Genomic DNA, 24,253 nt, shown 5'->3' on the forward strand with positions numbered 1-24,253 from the left:
ATGACACAATCTATATTTAGGCTAGTTAAAAACACATCAGTAAACAAAAGGTGAATGTAGACCCAAAAAACCAAAACATAGCCTACAGCCGACTACAATGAGATGTAGCTGTCTTGCCAAACAAATAGGCCTAAAAAATAAATAATAATAAATACATTTTTAAAAATATCATTCAAAATCACAGCGGAAGCCAATTTAGGAAGAAAATAAAAAAAACATGAAAATATGGGACTACCAATCCCAGCCGGATGTGATACAGCCTGGATTTGAACCAGGGACACCTTTCACACTGAGATACAGATTTTGCGACAGGGTAACCTAGTGGTTAGAGTGTTGGACTAGTAAGCGGAAGGTTGCAAGTTCAAACCCCCGAGCTGACAAGGTACAAATCTGTCGTTCTGCCCCTGAACAAGGCAGTTAACCCACTGTTCCTAGGCTGTCATTGAAAATAAGACTTTGTTCTTAACTGACTTGCCTAGTTAAATAAGGGTAAAATAAAATGTATTTTAACTTTTTCGCTAGTTTTTTACAGGGACATAAAACTAACACGGAGGGGGCTCAGCCCCCCTTTGCCCACTCGTGGTGCCGGGGCCTATGGGGGTGGGGGTCTAGGCCATCCTTAAATGGGAGAATTTTGCATTATTATTCTTAATTCTATGTATAAAAAAATGGTGTATATTTTTCTCCATACCTCTTGCTTGAGCTGTCTGTATTCTCCTGACTGGTAGCTATGTTTTTTTAAATTAACAAAATAAGCTTCTCTGATAACATATTGAAAGGACTGTGAGTCTTATTCAGTACATTTTCGTTGTTGGTTGCTTTTCTAAAGTCTACCATCCATGTCAGCTAAGATAGTTATACACGCTTGCTACTCTTAACTTGATTGAAAGCCTGAAATTGATTACTAGCTAGTTATGAGGTTGGGGGGATGAAATGAGGTTGGGAAACCTTATCTGGCCCGTAGTTATACACGTGTGGAGCCTAACGAATCAGCAAGTCTGGGATTTCCCAGTTCCGAATTGCGGTGTAAACGCGGTATGAGTTGAAGCGGTTTACCCCATTATATCTGGACGGTGACACATTGGTATGAATGACATAGTTGACCTGCTAATAAACCAACACAGTCCCAGTGACTCGACCAAATTGTGCTCCGGGAAGAAACCTGTCAAGCCTTGTTTTGGTTCCATCGTGCTTCGTGTACAATTCAAAAAAGGTAAGGTTTGGTTTTCTAGTAAACTATATATTGTTGAGCCACATTGTGCGTCTCTTAAACATGTCACATAGCTAACCAGTTGACATGTTTTAGTTATGTTTCACCGGATAACTAAGTTAGCTAAATGACCTCTAATCCGGAATGCTCACTTGTTTTTCTGTCGCTAGCCGTGTTTCCTACATGAAATAAATGAACTAGTTGCCCCACTGGCTTCCAAGTCCGGCCTCGGCCTTCCAGCTATAAGGGTGTTGTTTTTGTATTTTCAAGTTTGTATAATAACTTGTTAGTCACGTAGCTGAGGACCACAACTTGTTGACGGGTGAACCTGAATAACTAGTTCGTTATATTGTTCCGTTTAGCTCCGTCAGATTTTTACGTGACTTTGCTAAATTTTGCTCTAGGTAACTACAGTACCTAACAATTGTCCGGGTTGATTCATGCTGGTTAGTAGTTAATCCTGTTTTTATCTGTGTTTATTTGCCAGATATTGATTGACTAAAGTATGTCCTGTACATGCACATCGGCCGTGAGGATATTCTTGAATTCAGCACACAGAGGTAACGACACTTTGTAATCTTAAAAAAATTGTCATAGATAATAATAGTAATCTAAACGCGTCTCTTGCTAAACTTTTTTTTATTTTTAACAAGACGTCCTGTTGCATTACTTTGATACATTTTGGGTGTGAGAATTGTGTGCAATGTCACAAATGTAGCGCCCAGCTAGCTGTATTTCCGTAATGCCAGATGTTGATATTGACATTGTAAACAACACCTTAGGCTACGTGATAATTAATGATTTCCGGGAAAGGCTGATCTAATGATTGGCTGATGGAGGAGGGGAAACGAGGCATAGAATTTGAATTAATCATTCTATATCTATGGAACGGGAAAGTTGGCCTGACCTAATATATATGAATCCTGGCCATTCAGAAATAAAAAGTACACGTTTATGGATTATGATACATAGGCCTAAACATTTGGTTGCATGGTGTTTCTGTTGTACAGGACTGTCTTGTTCTCGTATTCAACTGTATGCTTTGAGCAGACCTGGTTCTTGTGAAGCTCACCTACCTCCCGGAGTCCGAGTCAGATCCTTCCATGAAACGGCAGTGTGTTTCATTGCTAAAGATGGAACAACCAAGGATGGATCCAGCGAAGGTGGAAAGGTAAACAGATCTGTTTGCCCTCTTTATAGAATGAATCACCCCGTGGTGACTAGACCCAGATCTGTTTGTGCTGTCTCGCCAACTCCTATCGTCATTGCTAAACTTTACATAACAACGTGGCAAGATAGCATGAACAGATCTGGGAACAGGCTAAGTGGTGACATCTTTAATAGAACGATTGAGTTGAAATGGAATTGGGGCCCCATCTCTGGTGGTGACAAGACACAATAATAGACTTTGTAATAAATACACAGTGATTTTTTTTTTTTTTTTTTTTTTTCAAGCAGTGACAACGACATAGCTTCCTATCTGTGGCTACATTGCATTCATGATAGTGTGTCTCTCTCTCTCTCTCTATTGTGTTCGTCATATGCAGAAGAACCTCAGTGAGGGAAAGAGACTTCCGGGCTCTTCTGGTGGATCAGGGAAGGGGGTAACCAGCTGCACTGTCCCAAATGTGGAGACCCATGTACACATGTGGAGACCTTTGTATGTGAGTACCTTTTAAAAAAATAAATAAAAGGATACGATGTTCACACAGGTTGTATTTCCTAGTTGTAGAAAAAGCAGTGGTAATAACGATTGACTTGTCACACAGTCACTACTATTGTATGAAATCAGCGATGGAAAACGAAAACATTTCAATGTTGTGTTTTTTGTTGTTGTTCAGCGTCAACACGTTTTGTAAAGTGTGAGAAATGCCATCACTTCTTCGTGGTGCTCTCTGAGACGGACTCTAAGAAGGGTCTGAAAACAGAAGCTGAGTCGCCCGCTGAGGCTGTCAAAATGGCCTTCACACAGAAACCTCCCCCGCCACCCAAAAGGTACATGCACCAATGGCCATAAAGAGGAACTGGTTCTTGTTTCTCCTGTTTTTTGTTGTTGTTGATGTGATGGTTATCTTCAAACAGGAATGGCTATGATGATGCTGCAGGTATACCTGGAGCTATAATGCATTCCCTACATTTTTGGGGGGGGGGGGGGGAATTGTTGTGAAAATTCTGTACAACTTCCAGAGCGAGTTTACTGTGAACACTGAGGCTGTACCAGCATTAAGTTAGTTTTACTGTGAACACTGAGGCTGTACCAGCATTAAGTTAGTGTTACTGTGAACACTGTGGCTGTACCAGCATTAAGTTACAGTTTTACTGTGAACACTGAGGCTGTACCTGCATTAAGTTAGTGTTACTGTGAACACTGAGGCTGTACCTGCATTAAGTTAGTTTTACTGTGAACACTGAGGCTGTACCAGCATTAAGTTAGTGTTACTGTGAACACTGAGGCTGTACCAGCATTAAGTTAGTGTTACTGTGAACACTGAGGCTGTACCTGCATTAAGTTAGTTTTACTGTGAACACTGAGGCTGTACCTGTATTAAGTTAGTTTTACTGTGAACACTGAGGCTGTACCTGCATTAAGTTAGTTTTACTGTGAACACTGAGGCTGTACCAGCATTAAGTTAGTTTTACTGTGAACACTGAGGCTGTACCTGCATTAAGTTAGTTTTAACAGTGGCCATGTCTCATTGGCTATTTGATCATAATGTAGGCCTACCATCAAGAACAATGGAGAAAATGCATCCCATAACATTTTACATTAGTCAAGTCAGTGACTCAAGCCTGGCACGACGTGACTTAGCCCTGGTAGAGCACCAGTAAGACAGTGACTCAGCCCCTGTTATAGGGTTTGAGGCAGAGAATCCCAGTGGACAGAGGGGAGCCGGCCAGGCAGAGACAGCAAGGGCGGTTCGTCACTTCAGTGCCTTTCCGTTCACCTTCGCACCTCTCTCCCAGACCACACTCAATCATAGGACCTACTGAAGAGATGAGTCTTTGGTCTTTCGGCCTGCTTATTGTGACCGTAGTGTACGTGGAGGTATGTACGGTAGGACCAAATCGGAGAGATGGGTAGGAGCAAGTCCACGTAACGCTTTGTAGGTTAGCAGTAAAACCTTGAAATCAGCCCTTGCCTTAACAGGAAGTCAGTGTAGAGAGGCACTGGAGTAATATGATCACATTTTTTGGTTCTAGTCAAGATTCTAGCAGCCGTAATTTTGCACTAACTGAAGTTTATTTAGTGCTTTATCCGGGTAGCCGGAAAGTTGAGCATTGCAGTAGTCTAATCTAGAAGTAACAAAAACATGGATTAGCTTTTCTGCATCATTTTTGGACAAAGTTTCCTGTTTTAGCAATTTAACAAAAATTGAAGAAAAAAAAACTACCATTTGAAACAGTCTTGATATGTTCGTCAAAAGAGAGATCAGGGTCCAGAGTAACGCCGAGGTCCTTCACGGTTTTATTTGAGACGACCGTACTCCCATCTGACAGCACATCTCTCTGTTCCTTGGGACCTGGAACAAGCGTCTCTGTTTTCTTGGGACCTGGAACAAGCGTCTCTGTTTTCTTGGGACCTGGAACAAGCGTCTCTGTTTTCTTGGGACCTGGAACAAGCGTCTCTGTTTTCTTGGGACCTGGGACAAGCGTCTCTGTTTTGTCCAGAGTTTAAAAGTAAAACGTGCCGCCATCCACTTCCTTATTTCTGTAATACACAGGCTTCTATTAATTTTTTTAGTTAAAAAAAATCTTATTCTGCGTTGTTGGAAAAGGACCCATAAGTAAACATTTCACTGTTAGTCTACACCTGTTGTTTATGAAACATGTCGAATTTTTGGGGGGAGGGATTGATAATGCACCGTAAGACTTGTCATGAGCTTAAACTTGACTTAAAGCCTGGAAATGCAGTATAATGCATTATGAAACAGTTCCTGTTATTGGTGGACTTGTTTGAACACGTTAGAAAAGGTCTTTATCGTAAATGTCAACGACACTGTCTTTCAGATCTATGCCTACCTGGACAGGTACGTAGTGGGTCAGTCCTATGCTAAGAAGGTGCTGGCGGTAGCTGTGTATAATCACTACAAGAGAGTCTACAACAACATCCCTGCTGGGCGCAGACAGGTGGAGGTGGAGAAACAGGCCTCGCTCACCCCACGAGGTCAGTAGTTAAGGTAGCTAAAGACCTCACTCACACTACGAGGTCTGTATAGACTACTGGTAGTTACCATTATAAAACCCATCTACTGTTAGCTATAGTAGTTCTGGCACCACGAGGTCAGTAGTACAGTCTACTGTTAGTTAGAAACAGGCCTCGCTCACTCCGTGAGGTCAGTGTAGTCTGTTAGCTGTAGTAGTTCTGGCACCACGAGGTCAGTGTAGTCTGTTAGCTGTAGTAGTTCTGGCACCACGAGGTCAGTGTAGTCTGTTAGCTGTAGTAGTTCTGACACCACGAGGTCAGCAGAGTTCAGTCAGCTACAGGCGTTTGTTTGTTTAAAATATTAGTGATAGTCGGCCTCAGTTTCCAAGGAAACGTAGACTGGACAAAAATAAAGTTGGCTTCCTTCCAGAATAGTAGAATTTCAGTAGGCAACAAAGACCCAACCACTGTTTTCTAGAATGTGCTGAAACACCTGTTCATATCAATCACCTCAAGGTGCTCTCGTTAGTATAATTTGGCATTTGTTCAATAATTTTACTTTTTACATCCACATTTCACAGTTGTTTTTTTTTTTAAATGGATGATTTTTAATGGATTTAACAAGGTGATGATATAACAACAGTGGGATCTGATTCCCCCTTGCAGAACTGTAGTGATGATGTGTCAATCTGGCTGTGATCAGGTTGATTTGGAGTACTTTGTCATCCTCTGTAGAGCTCGAGATGAGAAGACGGGAGGATGAGTACAGGTTCACCAGTAAGTGATTTGATTGGTCCTCCTTACATAGTTTCGTAGCATTGACAATTTTTTTTTTTAAATGTCACATTTTTTGATTGGAGTGTTCTGTTTTGTATATACACATACAGTGGGGCAAAAAAGTATTTAGTCAGCCACCAATTGTGCAAGTAAAAAATAAATGTATCCTGAACTTTCACACCTGATTTCAATTAGTCAACGAATCATCACTAATCCTTTGACTAATTTAATCAGTTGTGGCAGTTTCGGGGTTTAAACAAAAATGTGACACTTCTGGGTGGGGGGCATGCTCCACCAACTGAGCCAAACAGGAAGCCCATATTAAGTATTTGAAAGGATGTTGAATACACAGTGGCTCCCAGTAGAGCGGAGCACATGTATTTTTAGATTGAACTTTGACCTATTGCAGCGACGCCGCACCACAGATACTGATACTTCACATTATAACTAGAGAGCCTAGATGATGTAATAACATGCCTGGAGAACTGAAAACGCATTGTACACGGCGCGTACAAAACAATAAGAGGTGGAAAACCAATACCTGGGACCTCTGACGTCAATCAGTCTTTATTATCAGCAAGCTGGGCGGCAGGTAGCCTGGTGGATAGAGCGTTGGGCCAGTAACCAATCAAATCCCCGAGCTGACAAGGTGGAACAGTGGGTTAACTGTCTGTCGTTCTGCCCCCCCCACGAACAAGGCAGTTAACCCACTGTTCCCCGGTAGGCCGTCATTGTAAATAAGAGTTTGTTCTTAACTGACTTGCCTAGTTAAATAAAGGTTAAATTAAAAGGTTACAACAACACCGTATAGGTTTATCAGCAGCTCCGCTGGGGCGGAGTTATATTTGCATGATTTAGCATAATTCATTCATTACCGGTGACTCGTGACTGACCAATACCTCACGAGGCTTTCTCTCTCTCCATGTTGAGACCTTGAAACTGAGATACCTTGGTTGTTCCCATAGCAACATTCTGGGCGTAGTGCCAAGTTGAGGATTCCTCCATACACGATCAGTCAGTCACCTGCATGAACCCATCTGATTGGTTATTAGAAAAGTAGCGTTGATTTGATTCACAAACACAACACTTCCTGTTCCTTTCTGTTGTTGTGTACTTGTAGAATAAGTTGACAAAACATTAAGAACACCTTCCTAATATTGAGTTGCCACCTCCCACTTTTGCCCTCAGAACAGCCTCAACACGTCAGGGCATGGGACTCTACAAGGTGTCGAAAGCGTTCCACAGGGATGCTGGCCCATGTTGACTCTACAAGGTGTTGAAAGCGTTCCACAGGGATGCTGGCCCATGTTGACTCTACAAGGTGTCGAAAGCGTTCCACAGGGATGCTGGCCCATGTTGACTCTACAAGGTGTCGAAAGCGTTCCACAGGGATGCTGGCCCATGTTGACTCTACAAGGTGTCGAAAGCGTTCCACAGGGATGCTGGCCCATGTTGACTCTACAGGGTGTTGAAAGCGTTCCACAGGGACGCTGGCCCATGTTGACTCTACAGGGTGTTGAAAGCGTTCCACAGGGACGCTGGCCCGTGTTGACTCCAATGCTTCCCCACAGTTGTGTCAAGTTGTCTGGATGTCCTTTGGGTGGTGGACCATTCTTGATACACACGGGGAAACTGTTGAGCGTGGAAAAACCCAGCAGCGTTGCAGTTCTTGACACAAACCGGTGTGCCTGGCACCTACTACCACACGCTTCAATCATTTGTCTTGCCTGTTCACCCTCTGAATGACACACACACACAATCCATGTCTCAAGGCTTACAAATCCCTTAACCCGTCTCCTCCCCTTCATCTACACTGATTGAAGTGGATTTAACAAGTGACATCAATAAGGGATCATAGCTTTCACCTGGGTTCACCTGGCCAGTCTGTTATGGAAAGAGCAGGTGTTCTTAATATTTTATATGCAGTAATGCAAGTTATACAGTAGAGATGTGTAGTACAACACAAGTTGCCAGGTCACAGTAGGCCGACATTGCATATCCTGTTTGGAAAAGTGATGTTTTTGTGCCAGGTCATTACCATGAGAGATGGGGAAACCCAAAATGTGTTTTTTTTTCCCTAGCCTGGGGGCCAAATGTGTTTCTGCCCTCTCGCCAACTCCTTATGGAATCAGTTATGCCAAACAAGCTTGACAAGGACCACAATGGAGTTGATATTTGGCAAGAGCACAAACAGATCCTGGGACCAGGCTAGAATTCACCACTGTCCTGCTGCCAAATCCTCTGAACCCAAAAATATACAATATGACTGTTTTTGTTTACATTTGTTTACATTGTAGAACTACTTCAGATAGCAGGGATCAGTCCCCATGGCAACGCTCTGGGAGCCTCCATGCAGCAGCAGGCTCCTCGGGAGAAGAGGGGCGGGGACGTGTTAGACTCCACCCACACTGACATCAAACTGGAGAAGAGCAACATCGTGCTGTTAGGCCCAACTGGATCAGGTTACTCAACTATTTTGTTGTTGTTGTTGTTGTCCAAAAACAACTTACTGTTGTGAAATATATCATTTTCTCATGTCCATAAAAAAATATTCCTCACTATATTTCCCAGGCAAGACATTGTTGGCCCAGACTCTGGCCAAGTGTCTAGATGTACCTTTTGCCATCTGTGATTGTACCACCCTGACCCAGGCTGGCTACGTGGGGGAGGACATTGAGTCTGTTATCGCCAAGCTGCTGCAGGATGCCAACTACTCTGTGGATAAAGCACAGCAAGGTGGGTGGTTCATAAACACTGGTTTCTGCATCTTCAGGACCTCAATAGTTCCATAATGCTTTCATGTACAGTACTTTGTTAAGTTGTGAGTAGTCTGATGCAGGGATTATATATATATAAATTTATTTAATTTTTTGGCGGATGAGAATTCACTTCTCTTGTGGTTCAAATAAACCTTATTATGAAAGTTAATCTTAATCACATATGTACAACATGTATAATAATGACCACCAATATAATACAATATAATGACCACCATCTCACTGAAGATGTGGTTTCCATGTACAGACATTGTGTTTCTGGGATATTTACAGAGCCTTCAAAAGGTGTTCACACTCCTTGACCTTTTGTTGTTACAACCTGAATTTAAAATGGATTCAATTTAGATTGTGTGTCACTGGCCTACCCACAATACCCCCATAATGTCAAAATGGACTACCTCATCTTTGTACCCCACACACACACACACACACACACACACACACACACACAATACCCCCCCCATAATGTCAAAATGGACTACCTCATCTTTGTACCCCTCCCCCCACACGCACACACACACAATTATCTTTGCGGTCCCTCAGTCGAGCAATGAATTTCAAACACAGATTCAACCACAAAGACTCTGCAAGGTTTTCAAATGCCTCGCAAAGAAGGGCACCTATTGGTAGATGGGTTAAAATAAAAAGCAGACATTGAATATCCCTTAGAGCAGGGTGACATTTTTTAATGACACTGTGGATGGTGCATCAATACACCCAGTCACTACCAAGATACAGGCGTCCTTCCTAGTCTCAAGAGGGGAAGGAAACCTCTCAGGGATTTCACCATGAGGCCAATGGAGACTTTTTAAAACAGTTCGAGTTTAATGGCAGAACTGAGGGTGTCATCAGCAAGGACTGGGGAGTTTTTTTTATTATTATTATTATTTTATTTTTTTAGGATAAAAAGAAATGGAATAGAGCTAAGCACAGGCAGAATCCAGAAAACCTGGTTCAGTTGCCGGAGAGGAAGGAAACCCCTGGGGATTTCCCCATGAAACCAATGGAGACTTTAAAACAGTCAGAGTTGAATGGCTGTGACAGGAGAAAACTGAGAATGGATCAACATTGTAGTTACTCCGTAACCTAATTGACAGAGTGAAAAGAAGAAAGGACTATACAGAACAAAAATATTCCAAAACATGCATCCTGTTTGCAACAAGGCACTAAAGTAATACTGCAAAAAATGTGACAAAGAAATTAACTTTTTGTCCTGAATACAAAGCGTTATGTTTGGGGCAAATCCAATACATTACTGAGAACCACTCTCCATATTTTCAAACAGTTGTGGCTGCATCATGTTATGGGTATGCTTGTAATAATTAAGGACTAGGGGGGTTTTCAGGATTAAAAGAAACAATGGAGCTAATCACAGGCAAAATCCTAGAGGAAAACCTGGTTCAGTCTGCTTTCCACCAGACTCTGGGAGATGAATCCACCTTTCAGCAGGACAATAATCTAAAACACAAAGCCAAATATACAAGAAACCAGTTACTGTTCCTGAGTGGCCAAGTTACTTGTCTTAAATCTACTTGTAATTCTATGGCAAGACCTGAAAATGGTTGTCTTGCAATGATCAACAACCAATTTGAAAGAGCTTGAAGAATTTTGAAAAGAATAATGAGCAAATGTTGCACAATCCAGATGTGGAAAGCTCTTACAGACTTACCCAGAAACACTCACAGCTGTAATCACTGCCAAAGGTGGTTCTTCAAGGTATTGACTCAGGGAATACTTACAGAAATATCTCAGTGGAGTTGCTTCCCAAGACGACATTGAGTGGCCTAGTTAGTTTAGCCTTCAATCAGTTGTAAAATCTATGGCAAGACTTGAACAGGGTTGTCTATCAATGATCAACAACCAACTTCAGAGTTTAAAGAATTGAACTAATAATGTGTACATATTGTACAATCCATGTGTGCAAAGCTCTGAGAGATTTACCCAGAAAAGCCTCACAGCTGTAATCACTGCCAAATGTGATTCTAACATGTATTGAATCAGGGGTGTGAATACTTATTTATTATATATTCAAAGATTTCTAAAAACATGTTTTCACTTTGTCATTATGGGGTAGATGGGTGAGGAGAGAAAAAAAATATATTTAAACCATTTTGAATTCGGGCTGTAACACAACAAAATGTTGAATAAGTCGAGGGGTATGAATAATTTCATGAAGGCACTGAAAGTAATTTGACCTACCCTTTTTAGTTGACTGTAAACCTCTCCCTGTCCAGGCATTGTGTTTCTGGATGAGGTGGATAAGATTGGCAGTGTTCCTGGGATCCACCAGCTCAGAGACGTAGGAGGAGAAGGTGTACAGCAGGCCAGTACTCAACATAACTCTACTTTATTATCCCAAGCTTAGGAAAGTCATTTGGTCAACTTTTACAGGAGTGTCCAGACATACAACAAAACATTAAGAACACTTGCTCTTTCTATGACAGACTGACCAGGTGAATCCAGGTGAAAGCTATGATCCCTTCTTGATGTCACTTGTTATGTTGATGTCCACTTCAATCAGTGTAGATGAAGGGGAGGAGACAGATTAAATACTTTTTAAAAATATGTTTAAGTTTTGAGACAATTGTTTAATTTAACCTTTTATTTTAACTAGGCAAGTCAGTTAAGAACAAATTCTTATTTACAATGACGGCCTACCGGGGAACAGTGGGTTAACTGCCTTGTTCAGGGGCAAAAGGACAGATTTTTACCTTGTCATCTCAGGGATTCAATCAAGCAACCTTTCAGTTACTGGCCCAACGCTCTAACCACTAGGCTACCTGCCGCCCCAACGCTCTAACCACTAGGCTACCTGCCGCCCCTCCACTCTAACCACTAGGCTACCTGCCGCCCCTCCACTCTAACCACTAGGCTACCTGCCGCCCCTCCACTCTAACCACTAGGCTACCTGCCGCCCCTCCCTCTAACCACTAGGCTACCTGCCGCCCCTCCACTCTAACCACTAGGCTACCTGCCGCCCCTCCACTCTAACCACTAGGCTACCTGCCGCCCCTCCACTCTAACCACTAGGCTACCTGCCGCCCCTCCACTCTAACCACTAGGCTACCTGCCGCCCCTCCACTCTAACCACTAGGCTACCTGCCGCCCCTCCACTCTAACCACTAGCCTACCTGCCGCCCCTCCACTCTAACCACTAGGCTACCTGCCGCCCCTCCACTCTAACCACTAGGCTACCTGCCGCCCCTCCACTCTAACCACTAGGCTACCTGCCGCCCCTCCACTCTAACCACTAGGCTACCTGCCGCCCCTCCACTCTAACCACTAGGCTACCTGCCGCCCCTCCACTCTAACCACTAGGCTACCTGCCGCCCCTCCACTCTAACCACTAGGCTACCTGCCGCCCCTCCACTCTAACCACTAGGCTACCTGCCGCCCCTCCACTCTAACCACTAGGCTACCTGCCGCCCCTCCACTCTAACCACTAGGCTACCTGCCGCCCCTCCACTCTAACCACTAGGCTACCTGCCGCCCCTCCACTCTAACCACTAGGCTACCTGCCGCCCCTCCACTCTAACCACTAGGCTACCTGCCGCCCCTCCACTCTAACCACTAGGCTACCTGCCGCCCCTCCACTCTAACCACTAGGCTACCCTGCCGCCCTTCCACTCTAACCACTAGGCTACCTGCCGCCTTCGTAGATTGTGCGTGTGTGCAATTCAGAGGGGGAATGGGCAAGATAAAAGATTGAAGTTACTTTTGAATGGGGTTTGCTAGTAGACGCCAGGTGCACCAGTTTGTGTCAAGAACGGCAATGCTGCTGGGTTTTCACGCTCAACAGTTTCCTGTGTGTATAAAGACTGGTCCACCAGCCAACTTGACACAACTGTGGGAAGCATTCTTGTCAACACGGGCCAGTATCCCTGTGGAACGCCTTCAACACCTTGTAGAGTCCAACACCCTGACGAATTGAGGCTGTTCTGAGGGGAAAAGAGAGGGGGGGGGGCAACTCCATATTAGTAAGGTGTTCCTAATGTTTTGTCAACAGCTGTGCACTAGATGCCTCTAATGATGACTTCATTTGTATCCATTAGAAAAGTCTTTGTGTCATGCAGCATGGCAATTCACATATCTGATGTACAGCACATTGCAAACATTACATACCTGACTTACTTAGGCCCATCGCCCTTGTGGGGATTGTGGCTACAGTAGCCCACCGCCCTTGTGTGGATCGTGGCTACAGTAGCCCACCGCCCTTGTGGGGATCGTGGCTACAGTAGCCCACCGCCCTTGTGGGGATCGTGGCTACAGTAGCCCACAGCCCTTGTGGGGATCGTGGCTACAGTAGCCCATCGCCCTTGTGGGGATCGTGGCTACAGTAGCCCATCGCCCTTGTGGGGATCGTGGCTACAGTAGCCCACAGCCCTTGTGGGGATCGTGGCTACAGTAGCCCACAGCCCTTGTGGGGATCGTGGCTACAGTAGCCCACAGCCCATGTGGGGATCGTGGCTACAGTAGCTATTTTTACACGCAAGAGTAATAATGACTATTGCAATTCAATATTATAGCTGGGTGGTGTTCGTTTGGAACCTCACAGCCAGGATCCTTGATGTTGTTTGCTTGTAGAGGATCGCCGACTAGATTCAGCCTCGGGATGGATTTTGTTGAGCAGATGGTCGGGGGGGCCAGAACATAATTACAAATAATTTGTAGAATGTAAATTGACTGAAAGAAGCCCAAAGAGAGATGTTTGACTAAAAACGTAATAATTTCAAACCTTGATTACATTTATAAACAATCATGTTTTTCTATTATATATGGGAATACTTCAACAGATGACACTTGTAGCTGATTTCTTGGATTTTAAGTCTTTTATATCCAACAATGAAATTTTTAAATATAATTATTTTATTCTCTGTAAACTTTGGGGAGGGGGGGGGGTAGTTGGGCAACCATGTTGTAGAGCGTTTACCTAATGGTTTGTATTAGTGATTGCCGTCGTGTGTTTCTGAATGTAGGGCCTGCTGAAACTCCTGGAGGGTACGATCGTGAACGTTCCAGAGAAGAACTCCAGGAAGTTGAGGGGAGAGACGGTGCAGGTGAACACCACTAACATCCTGTTCGTAGCGTCGGGGGCCTTCAACGGACTCGACAGAATCGTCAGCAGACGAAAGAATGAAAAGGTTAGTAAGAATTTTTTTTTTTTAATTTTCCCCTTTTTGTATCGACCCACACCTGTAAAACAGCTGCAGACTATTTTATTTCCGTTCACTGGTTTTATAGAGAGACTTGGTCAGTTGAGTATCTCTAGTCTGAGTTTAGTTCTTCGTTTATGTATTCGTCCATTTTTAAAGGGTCAATCTGCAGTTTTTAAATCCATTTTAATAATATGTTGTTTTTTGTTTTTTAACCTTTTTATTTAACCAGGTAGGCTAGTTGAACCAGGTAGGCTAGAACAAGTTCTCATTTACAACTGCGACCTGGCCCAAATAAAGCAAAGCAGTGTGAACAGACAACAGAGTTAAACAACGACACAGTTACACATGGAGTAAAACAAACATACAGTCAATAATACAGTAGAAACAAGTCTATATACGATGTGAGCAAATGAGGTGAGATAAGGGAGGTAAAGGCAAAAAAAAGGCCATGGTGGCAAAGTAAATACAATATAGCAAGTAAAACACTGGAATGGTAGATTTGCAGTGGAAGAATGTGCAAAGTAGAGATAGAAATAATGGGGTGCAAAGGAGCTAAATAAATAAATACAGTAGGGAAAGAGGTAGTTGTTTGGGAGATAAGTGTTTCCAAAAATCTCTGAAACTGTAGTTCGTTCCAGTCATCATGTACCCGTTGATTCTTGAAAAATATAACTAAATAAATACCTCATGAGTTCAACAGTCATATCCCATCAGAACCTACTCTGAACAAAAATATAAACCCAACATGCAACAATTTCAACGTTTTTACTGAGTTACAGTTCATATAAGGAAATCAGTCCATTGAAATAAATGAATTTGACCCTCATCTATGGATTTAACTTAACTGGGAATACAGATGTGCATCTGTTAGTCACAGAAAAAAAAGAAAAGTAGTGACGTGGATCAGAAACCCAGTCAGTATCTGGTGTGATCTCATGAGACACATCTGGGGCGGCATGTAGCCTAGTGGTTAGAGCGTTGGGCCAGTAACTGGAAGGTTGCTGGATCGAATCCCCCGAGCTGACAAGGTAAAAATCTGTTGTTTTGCCCCTGAACAAGGCAGTTAACCCACTCTTCCCTGGTCGGCCATCATTGTAAATAAGAATTTGTTCTTAACTGACTTGCCAAGTTAAATAAAGGACAAAATGAAATAGAAAATCTCCTCCGCATAGAATTGATCAGGCTGTTGATTGTGGCATGTGGAATGTTGTCCCCACTCCTCTTCAATGGCTGTGTGAAGTTGCTGGATATTGGTGGGAACTGGAACACGTTGTCATATACATCGATCCAGAGCATCCCGAACATGCTCAGTGGGTGACATGTCTGGGGAGTACGCAGGCCATGGAAGAACTGGGACATTTTCAGCTTCCGGGAATTGTGTCCAGATCCTTGTGACATGGGGCCAAACATTATCATGCTGAAACATGAGGTGATGGCGGTGGATGAATGGCACCACAATAGGCTTCAGGATCTCGTCACGGATCTCGTCACGGTGTCTCTGTGTATTCAAATTGCCTTTGATAAAATGCAATGGTGTTCGTTGTCCGTAGCTTATGCCTCACCATACCATAACCCCACCGCCACCATGGGGCACTGTGTTCACAACATTGACATCAGCAAACCGCTCGCCCACACAACGCCATACACGTTGTTTGCCATCTGCCTGGTATAGTTGAAACTGGGATTCATCCATGAAGAGCACACTTCTCCAGCGTGCCGGTGGCCGTCGAAGGTGAGCATTTGCCCACTGAAGTCAGTTACTACAACGAACTGCAGTCAGTTCAAGACCCCTAGTGAGGACGACGAGCACAAAGATGAGCTTCCCTGAGACGGTTTCTGACAGTTTGTGCAGAAATTCTTTGATTGTGCAAACCCACAGTTTCATTAGCCAACCCAGGTGGCTGGTCTCAGACCATCCCCCAGGTGAAGAAGCCGGATGTGGAGGTCCTGGGCTGGCATGGGGCGGCAGGGTAGCCTAGTGGTCAGAACGTTGGACTAGTAACCGGAAGGTTGCAAGTTCAAATCCCCGAGCTGACAAGGTCCAAATCTGTCATTCTGCCCCTGAACAGGCAGTTAACCCACTGTTCCTAGGCCGTCATTGAAAATAAGAATTTGTTCTTAACTGACTTGCCTGGTTAAATAAAGGTTAAAAAAAATAATTTAAAAATGGTTACATTTCTATAAAATTATGTTGGAGGTGGCTTATGGTAAAGAAATTAACATTAAATTCTCTGGCAACAGCTCTGGTGGATATTCCTGCACTCAACTTGAGACATCTGTTGCATTGTGTTGTGTGACAAAACGTCACATTTTTTTTAAAGTGGCCTTTTATTGTCCCCAGCACAAGGTGCACTTGTGCAATGATCATGACGTTTAATCAGCTTGTTGATATGCCACAAATTTGTCAGATGGATGAATTATCTTGGCCAAGGAGAAATGCTGACTAACAGGGATGTAAAACAAATTTGTTATTGTTTCAATTTCCGATCTACCGCTTTGATAACGTAGTATTTTCATCAATGGAACATGAACGTTGAGGCCTCTCCAGATGACGTCTCATTTCTTCAGTGTTTTAGACCACTTGCGTTTTCCTTAACCCTCTCCTCCCTGGTCCCCCTCCGCCTATGTAGTACCTGTTGTTACCTCTCTTCTTCTTCTTCCTCTAGTACCTGGGCTTTGGCACGCCCTCCAACATGGGTAAGGGTCGCCGTGCGGCGGCAGCAGCCGACCTGGCTAACAGCAGTGAACAGACGGACATGGTGACAGAGATGGAGGAGAAGGACCGGCTGCTGAAGCTCGTGGAGGCCCGGGACCTCATTGAGTTTGGGATGATCCCGGAGTTTGTCGGGCGTCTGCCTGTGGTGGTGCCTCTACACAGTCTGGATGAAGAGACGCTGGTCCGCATCCTGACTGAACCACGCAACGCCGTCATACCCCAGTACCAGGCCCTGTTCAGCATGGACAAGGTTAGTAGTAGTAGTAGACTCGGTACCAGGCCCTGTTCAGCATGGACAAGGTTAGTAGTAGTTGTAGTAGACTCGGTACCAGGCCCTGTTCAGCATGGACAAGGGTAGTTGTAGTAGACTCGGTACCAGGCCCTGTTCAGCATGGACAAGGGTAGTTGTAGTAGACTCGGTACCAGGCCCTGTTCAGCATGGACAAGGGTAGTAGTAGTAGTAGACTCGGTACCAGGCCCTGTTCAGCATGGACAAGGTTAGTAGTAGTAGACTCGGTACCAGGCCCTGTTCAGCATGGACAAGGTTAGTAGTAGTAGTAGTAGTAGTAGTAGACTCGGTACCAGGCCCTGTTCAGCATGGACAAGGTTAGTAGTAGTAGACTCGGTACCAGGCCCTGTTCAGCATGGACAAGGTTAGTAGTAGTAGTAGTAGTAGTAGTAGTAGACTCGGTACCAGGCCCTGTTCAGCATGGACAAGGTTAGTAGTAGTAGTAGTAGTAGTAGTAGACTCGGTACCAGGCCCTGTTCAGCATGGACAAGGTTAGTAGTAGTAGTAGTAGTAGACTCGGTACCAGGCCCTGTTCAGGACAAGGTGAGGAAGGAAAGTCCTTTCTCAGGACTGGAAGAACATTTCTACTGCTGAGAATCCACAAGCTCTTTCTCTTTCTCTCTCTCTCTCTTTCTCTCTCCTCTCTCTTCTCTTTCTCCCCCCAGCTGCTCACAGGACTGCTGGCTACTTAGCAGACACAAAGTAGACATAATATTGTCATTATCAAGGTTTAGTCTAGCCCAAGTCTTTGTCTGTGCAGATCGCATTCGCTCTGCCTCAGTGTCTCGGTTCCTGTTTATTCTCCTGTGTCTCTCTCTCGCTCTCTCTCTCTGATTGTTCCAGTGTGAACTGAATGTAACCACAGATGCTCTGAGGGCCATCGCCAAGCTGGCTCTGGAGAGGAAGACAGGAGCCCGAGGCCTGAGGTCCATCATGGTCAGTCAATACAATGTGCTCAATTCCTAGAAGTAGGGTATGTATTTGAGTCTTATCAGCAGTAACAATATACAAACAGAGGATTCAGTTGCTGATGGTAAATCTAAGTGATATTTCTAATGTGGTGAGTGACTGCTTGTGAAATTAATTCCTACACCATGTCTTGTTTCAGTTTTCTGACACTACTGTGTGAAATCTCCTTTTTTGTTTTTACATACAGGAGAAGCTTCTTCTGGAGCCCATGTTCGAGTGCCATGTTCAGACATCGTGTCTGTGGAGTTAACCGAGGACGTCGTCCTGGGCAAATCAGAACCACACTACGTCAGGTTCGTCAGCACCTGTTTGGTTCTTATTGGCTTCGTAGTGTCTTTTTGTTTATTGCTGTACTTATCTCTTGCCAGGATTTAAATGACTTGCCTAGTTAAGTAAAAGTTATTTTAATAGATGAATAACAACCATATCAGTTTGTTGGTTTCGTCATGCCAGAGGTATAGTGCCAGGCAAATGTTTTAGAACATTTACAAATTCAAGTCTTTTTTTTTCTTTATTTTTACTATTTTTCACCATTGTAGAATAATAGTGAAGACATCAAAACTATGAAATAACACATATGGAATCATGTTGTAACCAAAAAACAAGTGTGAAACAAATGAAAATATATTGGGTTGTGGTCAGGTGATTGTGGAGGCCAGGTCATCTGATGCAGCACTACATCACTCTCCTTATTGTTCAAATAGCCCTTACACAGCCTGGAGGTGTGTTGGGTCATTGTCCTGTTGAAAAACAAATGAATTCCTAATAAATCACTGACAGTGTCACCAGCAAAGCACCATCACACCTCCTCCTCCATGCTTCACGGTGGGAACCACACATGCAGAGATCATCGGTTCACCTACTCTGTGTCTCACAAAGACACGGCGGTTGGAGCAAAGAATATCACATTTGGACTCATCAGACCAAAAGGACAGATTTCTACCAGTCTAATGTCCATTGCTCGTGTTTTTGGCACAAGCAAATCTCTTCTTATTATTGGGGTCCTTTTAGTAGTGGTTTCTTTGCAGCAATTCGATCATGAAGGCCTGATTCACACAGTCTCCTCTGAACAGTTGATGTTGCGATGTGTCTGTTACTTGAACTCTGAAGCGTTTATTAATTTCTGAGTCTCGTAACTCTGGGTCTTCCCTTCTTGTCGTTGACCTCATGAGCGCTAGTTTCATCATAGTGCTTGATGGTTTTTGCGACTGCACTTGAAGAAACGTTCAAAGTTCTTGAAATTTTCCGTATTGGCTGACCTTCAAGTAATAATGGGCTGTCGTTTGTCTTTGCTTATTTGAGCTGTTCTTGCCATAATATGGACTTAACCCTATTTGGTAAAAGACCATCTTCTGTATACCACCCCTAACTTGTCACGACACAACTGATTGGCTCAAATGCATTAAGGAGGAAAGAATTTCCACAAATGTACTTTTTTACAAGGCACACCTGTTACATTCCACAAATTAATTAACACCTGTTAATTGAAATGCATTCCAGGTGACTACCTAAAGAAGCTGGTTGAGAGAATGCCAAGCTGTCAAGGCAAAGGGTGGCTACTTTGAACAATCTCAAATATAAAATATATTTTGATTTGTTTAACACTTTTTATTTATTTGGTTACTACATGATTCCATGTGTTATTTCATAGTTTTGATGTCTTCGTTATTATTCTAGTGTATAACATAGTTAATTATAAAAATAAAGAAATACCCTTGAATGAGTAGGTGTGTCCAAACTGTTGACTGCTACTCTGTTAAGAACAGAACACTGAAACCTGACCTGAAGTTTCCATGTAATGTTCCCAACATCTCCACAGACCGTACCATGGCCCTAGAACCACTAATACTGACCCTCCTCTCTCTCTCTCGCTCTCTCTCTCGCTCGCCCTGTCTCTCTCTGCATAACTAACCTTACCACTAATTACTGACCCTCCTCTCTCTGCCAAAGAGTGTTTTGCTAAATGCCTAAAAATGTAAATATATTTCCAGGACTCCAGCGAATGAGGCGGCAGAGGAGGAGTATGACTCTGGTATTGAAGAGGAGAACTGGCCCAGACAGATGGACGCAGCAACTAACAACTGATCTGATCCACCTTGACCTTTTACTGACACTCATCTTCAAGAACCGCTACATTATCTACACACAGTGGAATCTAGAATCATTAGAACACCTTCTAGAATCTTTTTGGAAGCCAGTTGTGGGTTCCTTGAATTCCAGACCCTGAGACCCCGTGGAGCCCACTACTGAAACTACAGCTTGATGAAAGTGTTTCTTGACCTTTTTCTCTGTCTGTGTTTTCATAAGGAACAACTAGGATGTGAGATCTGTAAATACCTGTTGATCGTGTGAATCAAATGGTAGTTGTTTAGTTATGAATGAAGGGCCACTAACAACGTGGACCTTTTTTTAATTTTTTTTATATATAGTATTATATATATTTTCCATCTTAAGAGAATGCAATTTTTATTCTAAATGATTTTAAATAGGTGATTGTGTTCTTTCCTATTGTGTTGTGATGATGGCAGGTTGACGTGGCAAAGGAAACACATATAACATGAATGGGATCAGCCAGGGAAACACACATAACATGAATGGGATCAGCCAGGGAAACACACATAACATGAATGGGATCAGCCAGGGAAACACACATAACATGAATGGGATCAGCCAGGGAAACACACATAACATGAATGGGATCAGCCAGGGAAACACACATAACATGAATGGGATCAGCCAGGGAAACACACATAACATGAATGGGATCAGCCAGGGAAACACACATAACATGAATGGGATCAGCCAGGGAAACACACATAACATGAATGGGATCGGCCAGGGAAACACATATAACATGAATGGGATCGGCCAGGGAAACACATATAACATGAATGGGATCGGCCAGGGAAACACATAACATGAATGGGATCAGCCAGGGAAACACATATAACATGAATGGGATCGGCCAGGGAAACACATATAACATGAATGGGATCGGCCAGGGAAACACATATAACATGAATGGGATCGGCCAGGGAAACACACATAACATGAATGGGATCAGCCAGGGAAACACACATAACATGAATGGGATCAGCCAGGGAAACACACATGTTCTGAATTGACTTGCCTAGTTAAATAAAGGTAAAAAAAAAAGAAATCCCTGACTGTCACCAACAGACCAGAGTTCAAATACTATTTGAAATACTTTGCCACTTTCTTTACCCTGCTTGAAGTGCCATGTGAGAGAAAGGGGGATACCGAGTCAGTTACTGACTGTCTTCAACTGAAATGAGCACATCATGATTGTTTTTCTATGGCGTTAAATTACTGCAACAACAAAAAAAAACACATTCTGGCACTAATTTAACTCCACATCTCCTCGTATCCACCATGGGTACTAACGGTGTCATAATGAACATAACTGAGCTGGAGATGTTTAAACATCAGGGCTGCTGAGTTAATGTTAATGATAGTGTATTACAGGAACACGCCTGTAAAGTGATTAGGAAAACACATATCAGCGTACTACACGCTACTACACGCTACAACACGCTACCACACTCTACTACACTTTACTACACACTACTACACGCTACCACACTCTACTACACGCTACCACACTCTACTACACGCTACCACACTCTGCTACCACACTACTACACGCTACAACACTCTACTACACGCTACCACACTCTACTACACGCTACAACACTCTACTACACGCTACCACACTCTACTACACGCTAAGTAAGTCGCTCTGGATAAGAGCGTCTGCTAAATGACTTAAATGTAAATGTAAAACAACACTCTACTACACGCTACTACACGCTACCACACTACTACACGCTACAACACTACTACAACACTCTACTACACGCTACCACACTCTACTACACGCTACAACACTCTACTACACGCTAGCACACTCTACTACACACTACACCAGCACACTGAACAGTACGGGTCCAAAATGGTACCCTATTCAACTAGGGCCTCTGGTCTAAAGTAGTGCACTATATAGGGAATAGGGTTCTATAGGGCTCTGGTCTAAAGTAGTGCACTATATATAGGGAATAGGGTTCTATAGGGTCCTGGTCTAAAGTAGTGCACTATATAGGGAATAGGGTTCTCTCGGGCTCTGGTCTAAAGTAGTGCACTATATAGGGAATAGGGTTCTATAGGGCTCTGGTCTAAAGTAGTGCACTATATAGGGAATAGGGTTCTCTAGGGCTCTGGTCTAAAGTATTGCACTGAATAGGGATCTATAGGCTTTTGGTCAAAAGTAGTACACTATATAGGGAATAGGGTTCTATAGGCCTCTGGTCAAAAGTAGTGCACTATATAGGGAATAGGGTTCTATGGTGTTCTGGTCTAAAGTAGTGCACTATATAGGGAATAGGGTTCTATAGGGCTCTGGTCTAAAGTAGTGCACTATATAGGGAATAGGGTTCTATAGGGCTCTGGTCTAAAGTAGTGCACTATATAGGGAATAGGGTTCTACAGGGCTCTGGTCTAAAGTAGTGCACTATATAGGGAATAGGGTTCTCTCGGGCTCTGGTCTAAAGTAGTGCACTATATAGGGAATAGGGTTCTATAGGGCTCTGGTCTAAAGTAGTGCACTATATAGGGAATAGGGTTCTATAGGGCTCTGGTCTAAAGTAGTGTACTATATAGGGAATAGGGTTCCATAGGGCTCTGGTCTAAAGTAGTGCACTATATAGGGAATGATGAAGCATCACTAACATATCTAGATGAAGCATCACTAACATATCTAGATGAAGCAGGGATTCTAGACTATTCCATTCAGTAGCACTAACATATCTAGATGAAGCAGGGATTGTAGACTATTCCATTCAGAGGCACTAACATATCTAGATGAAGCAGGGATTGTAGACTATTCCATTCAGAGGCACTAACATATCTAGATGAAGCAGGGATCCTAGACTATTCCATTCAGGGTCACTAACATATCTAGATGAAGCAGGGATTCTAGACTATTCCATTCAGGGTCACTAACATATCTAGATGAAGCAGGGATTGTAGACTATTCCATTCAGAGGCACTAACATATCTAGATGAAGCAGGGATTGTAGATTATTCCATTCAGAGGCACTAACATATCTAGATGAAGCAGGGATTGTAGACTAATCCATTCAGTGGGACTAACATATCTAGATGAAGCAGGGATTGTAGACTATTCCATTCAGTGGCACTAACATATCTAGATGAAGCAGGGATTGTAGACTATTCCATTCAGTAGCACTAACATATCTAGATGAAGCATCACTAACATATCTAGATGAAGCATCACTAACATATCTAGATGAAGCAGGGATTGTAGACTATTCCATTCAGTAGAACTAACATATCTAGATGAAGAATCACTAACATATCTAGATGACGCAGGGATTCTAGACTATTCCATTCAGTAGAACTAACATATCTAGATGAAGCATCACTAACATATCTAGATGAAGCATCACTAACATATCTAGATGAAGCAGGGATTGTAGACTATTCCATTCAGGGTCACTAACACATCTAGATGAAGCATCACTAACATATCTAGATGAAGCATCACTAACATATCTAGATGAAGCATCACTAACATATCTAGATGAAGCATCACTAACATATCTAGATGAAGCATCACTAACATATCTAGATGAAGCAGGGATTCTAGACTATTCCATTCAGTAGCACTAACACATCTAGATGAAGCATCACTAACATATCTAGATGAAGCATCACTAACATATCTAGATGAAGCATCACTAACATATCTAGATGAAGCAGGGATTGTAGACTATTCCATTCAGGGTCACTAACACATCTAGATGAAGCATCACTAACATATCTAGATGAAGCATCACTAACATATCTAGATGAAGCATCACTAACATATCTAGATGAAGCATCACTAACATATCTAGATGAAGCAGGGATTCTAGACTATTCCATTCAGGGTCACTAACACATCTAGATGAAGCATCACTAACATATCTAGATGAAGCATCACTAACATATCTAGATGAAGCATCACTAACATATCTAGATGAAGCAGGGATTGTAGACTAATCCATTCAGGGTCACTAACATATCTAGATGAAGCAGGGATTGTAGACTAATCCATTCAGTGGGACTAACATATCTAGATGAAGCAGGGATTGTAGACTATTCCATTCAGGGTCACTAACATATCTAGATGAAGC

The 24,253-nt window shown here is 43.1% G+C and overlaps 1 pseudogene; it reads left to right on the forward strand.

Moving 5' to 3' along the window:
- Positions 1-978: 978 nt before the first annotated feature.
- On the forward strand, positions 979-20,528 carry LOC135509780 (ATP-dependent Clp protease ATP-binding subunit clpX-like, mitochondrial; annotated as a pseudogene).
- The last annotated feature ends 3,725 nt before the right edge of the window (positions 20,529-24,253 follow it).

Source organism: Oncorhynchus masou, chromosome 22 (genome assembly GCF_036934945.1).
Source record: "Oncorhynchus masou masou isolate Uvic2021 chromosome 22, UVic_Omas_1.1, whole genome shotgun sequence".
Taxonomy (NCBI): Eukaryota; Metazoa; Chordata; class Actinopteri; order Salmoniformes; family Salmonidae; genus Oncorhynchus; species Oncorhynchus masou.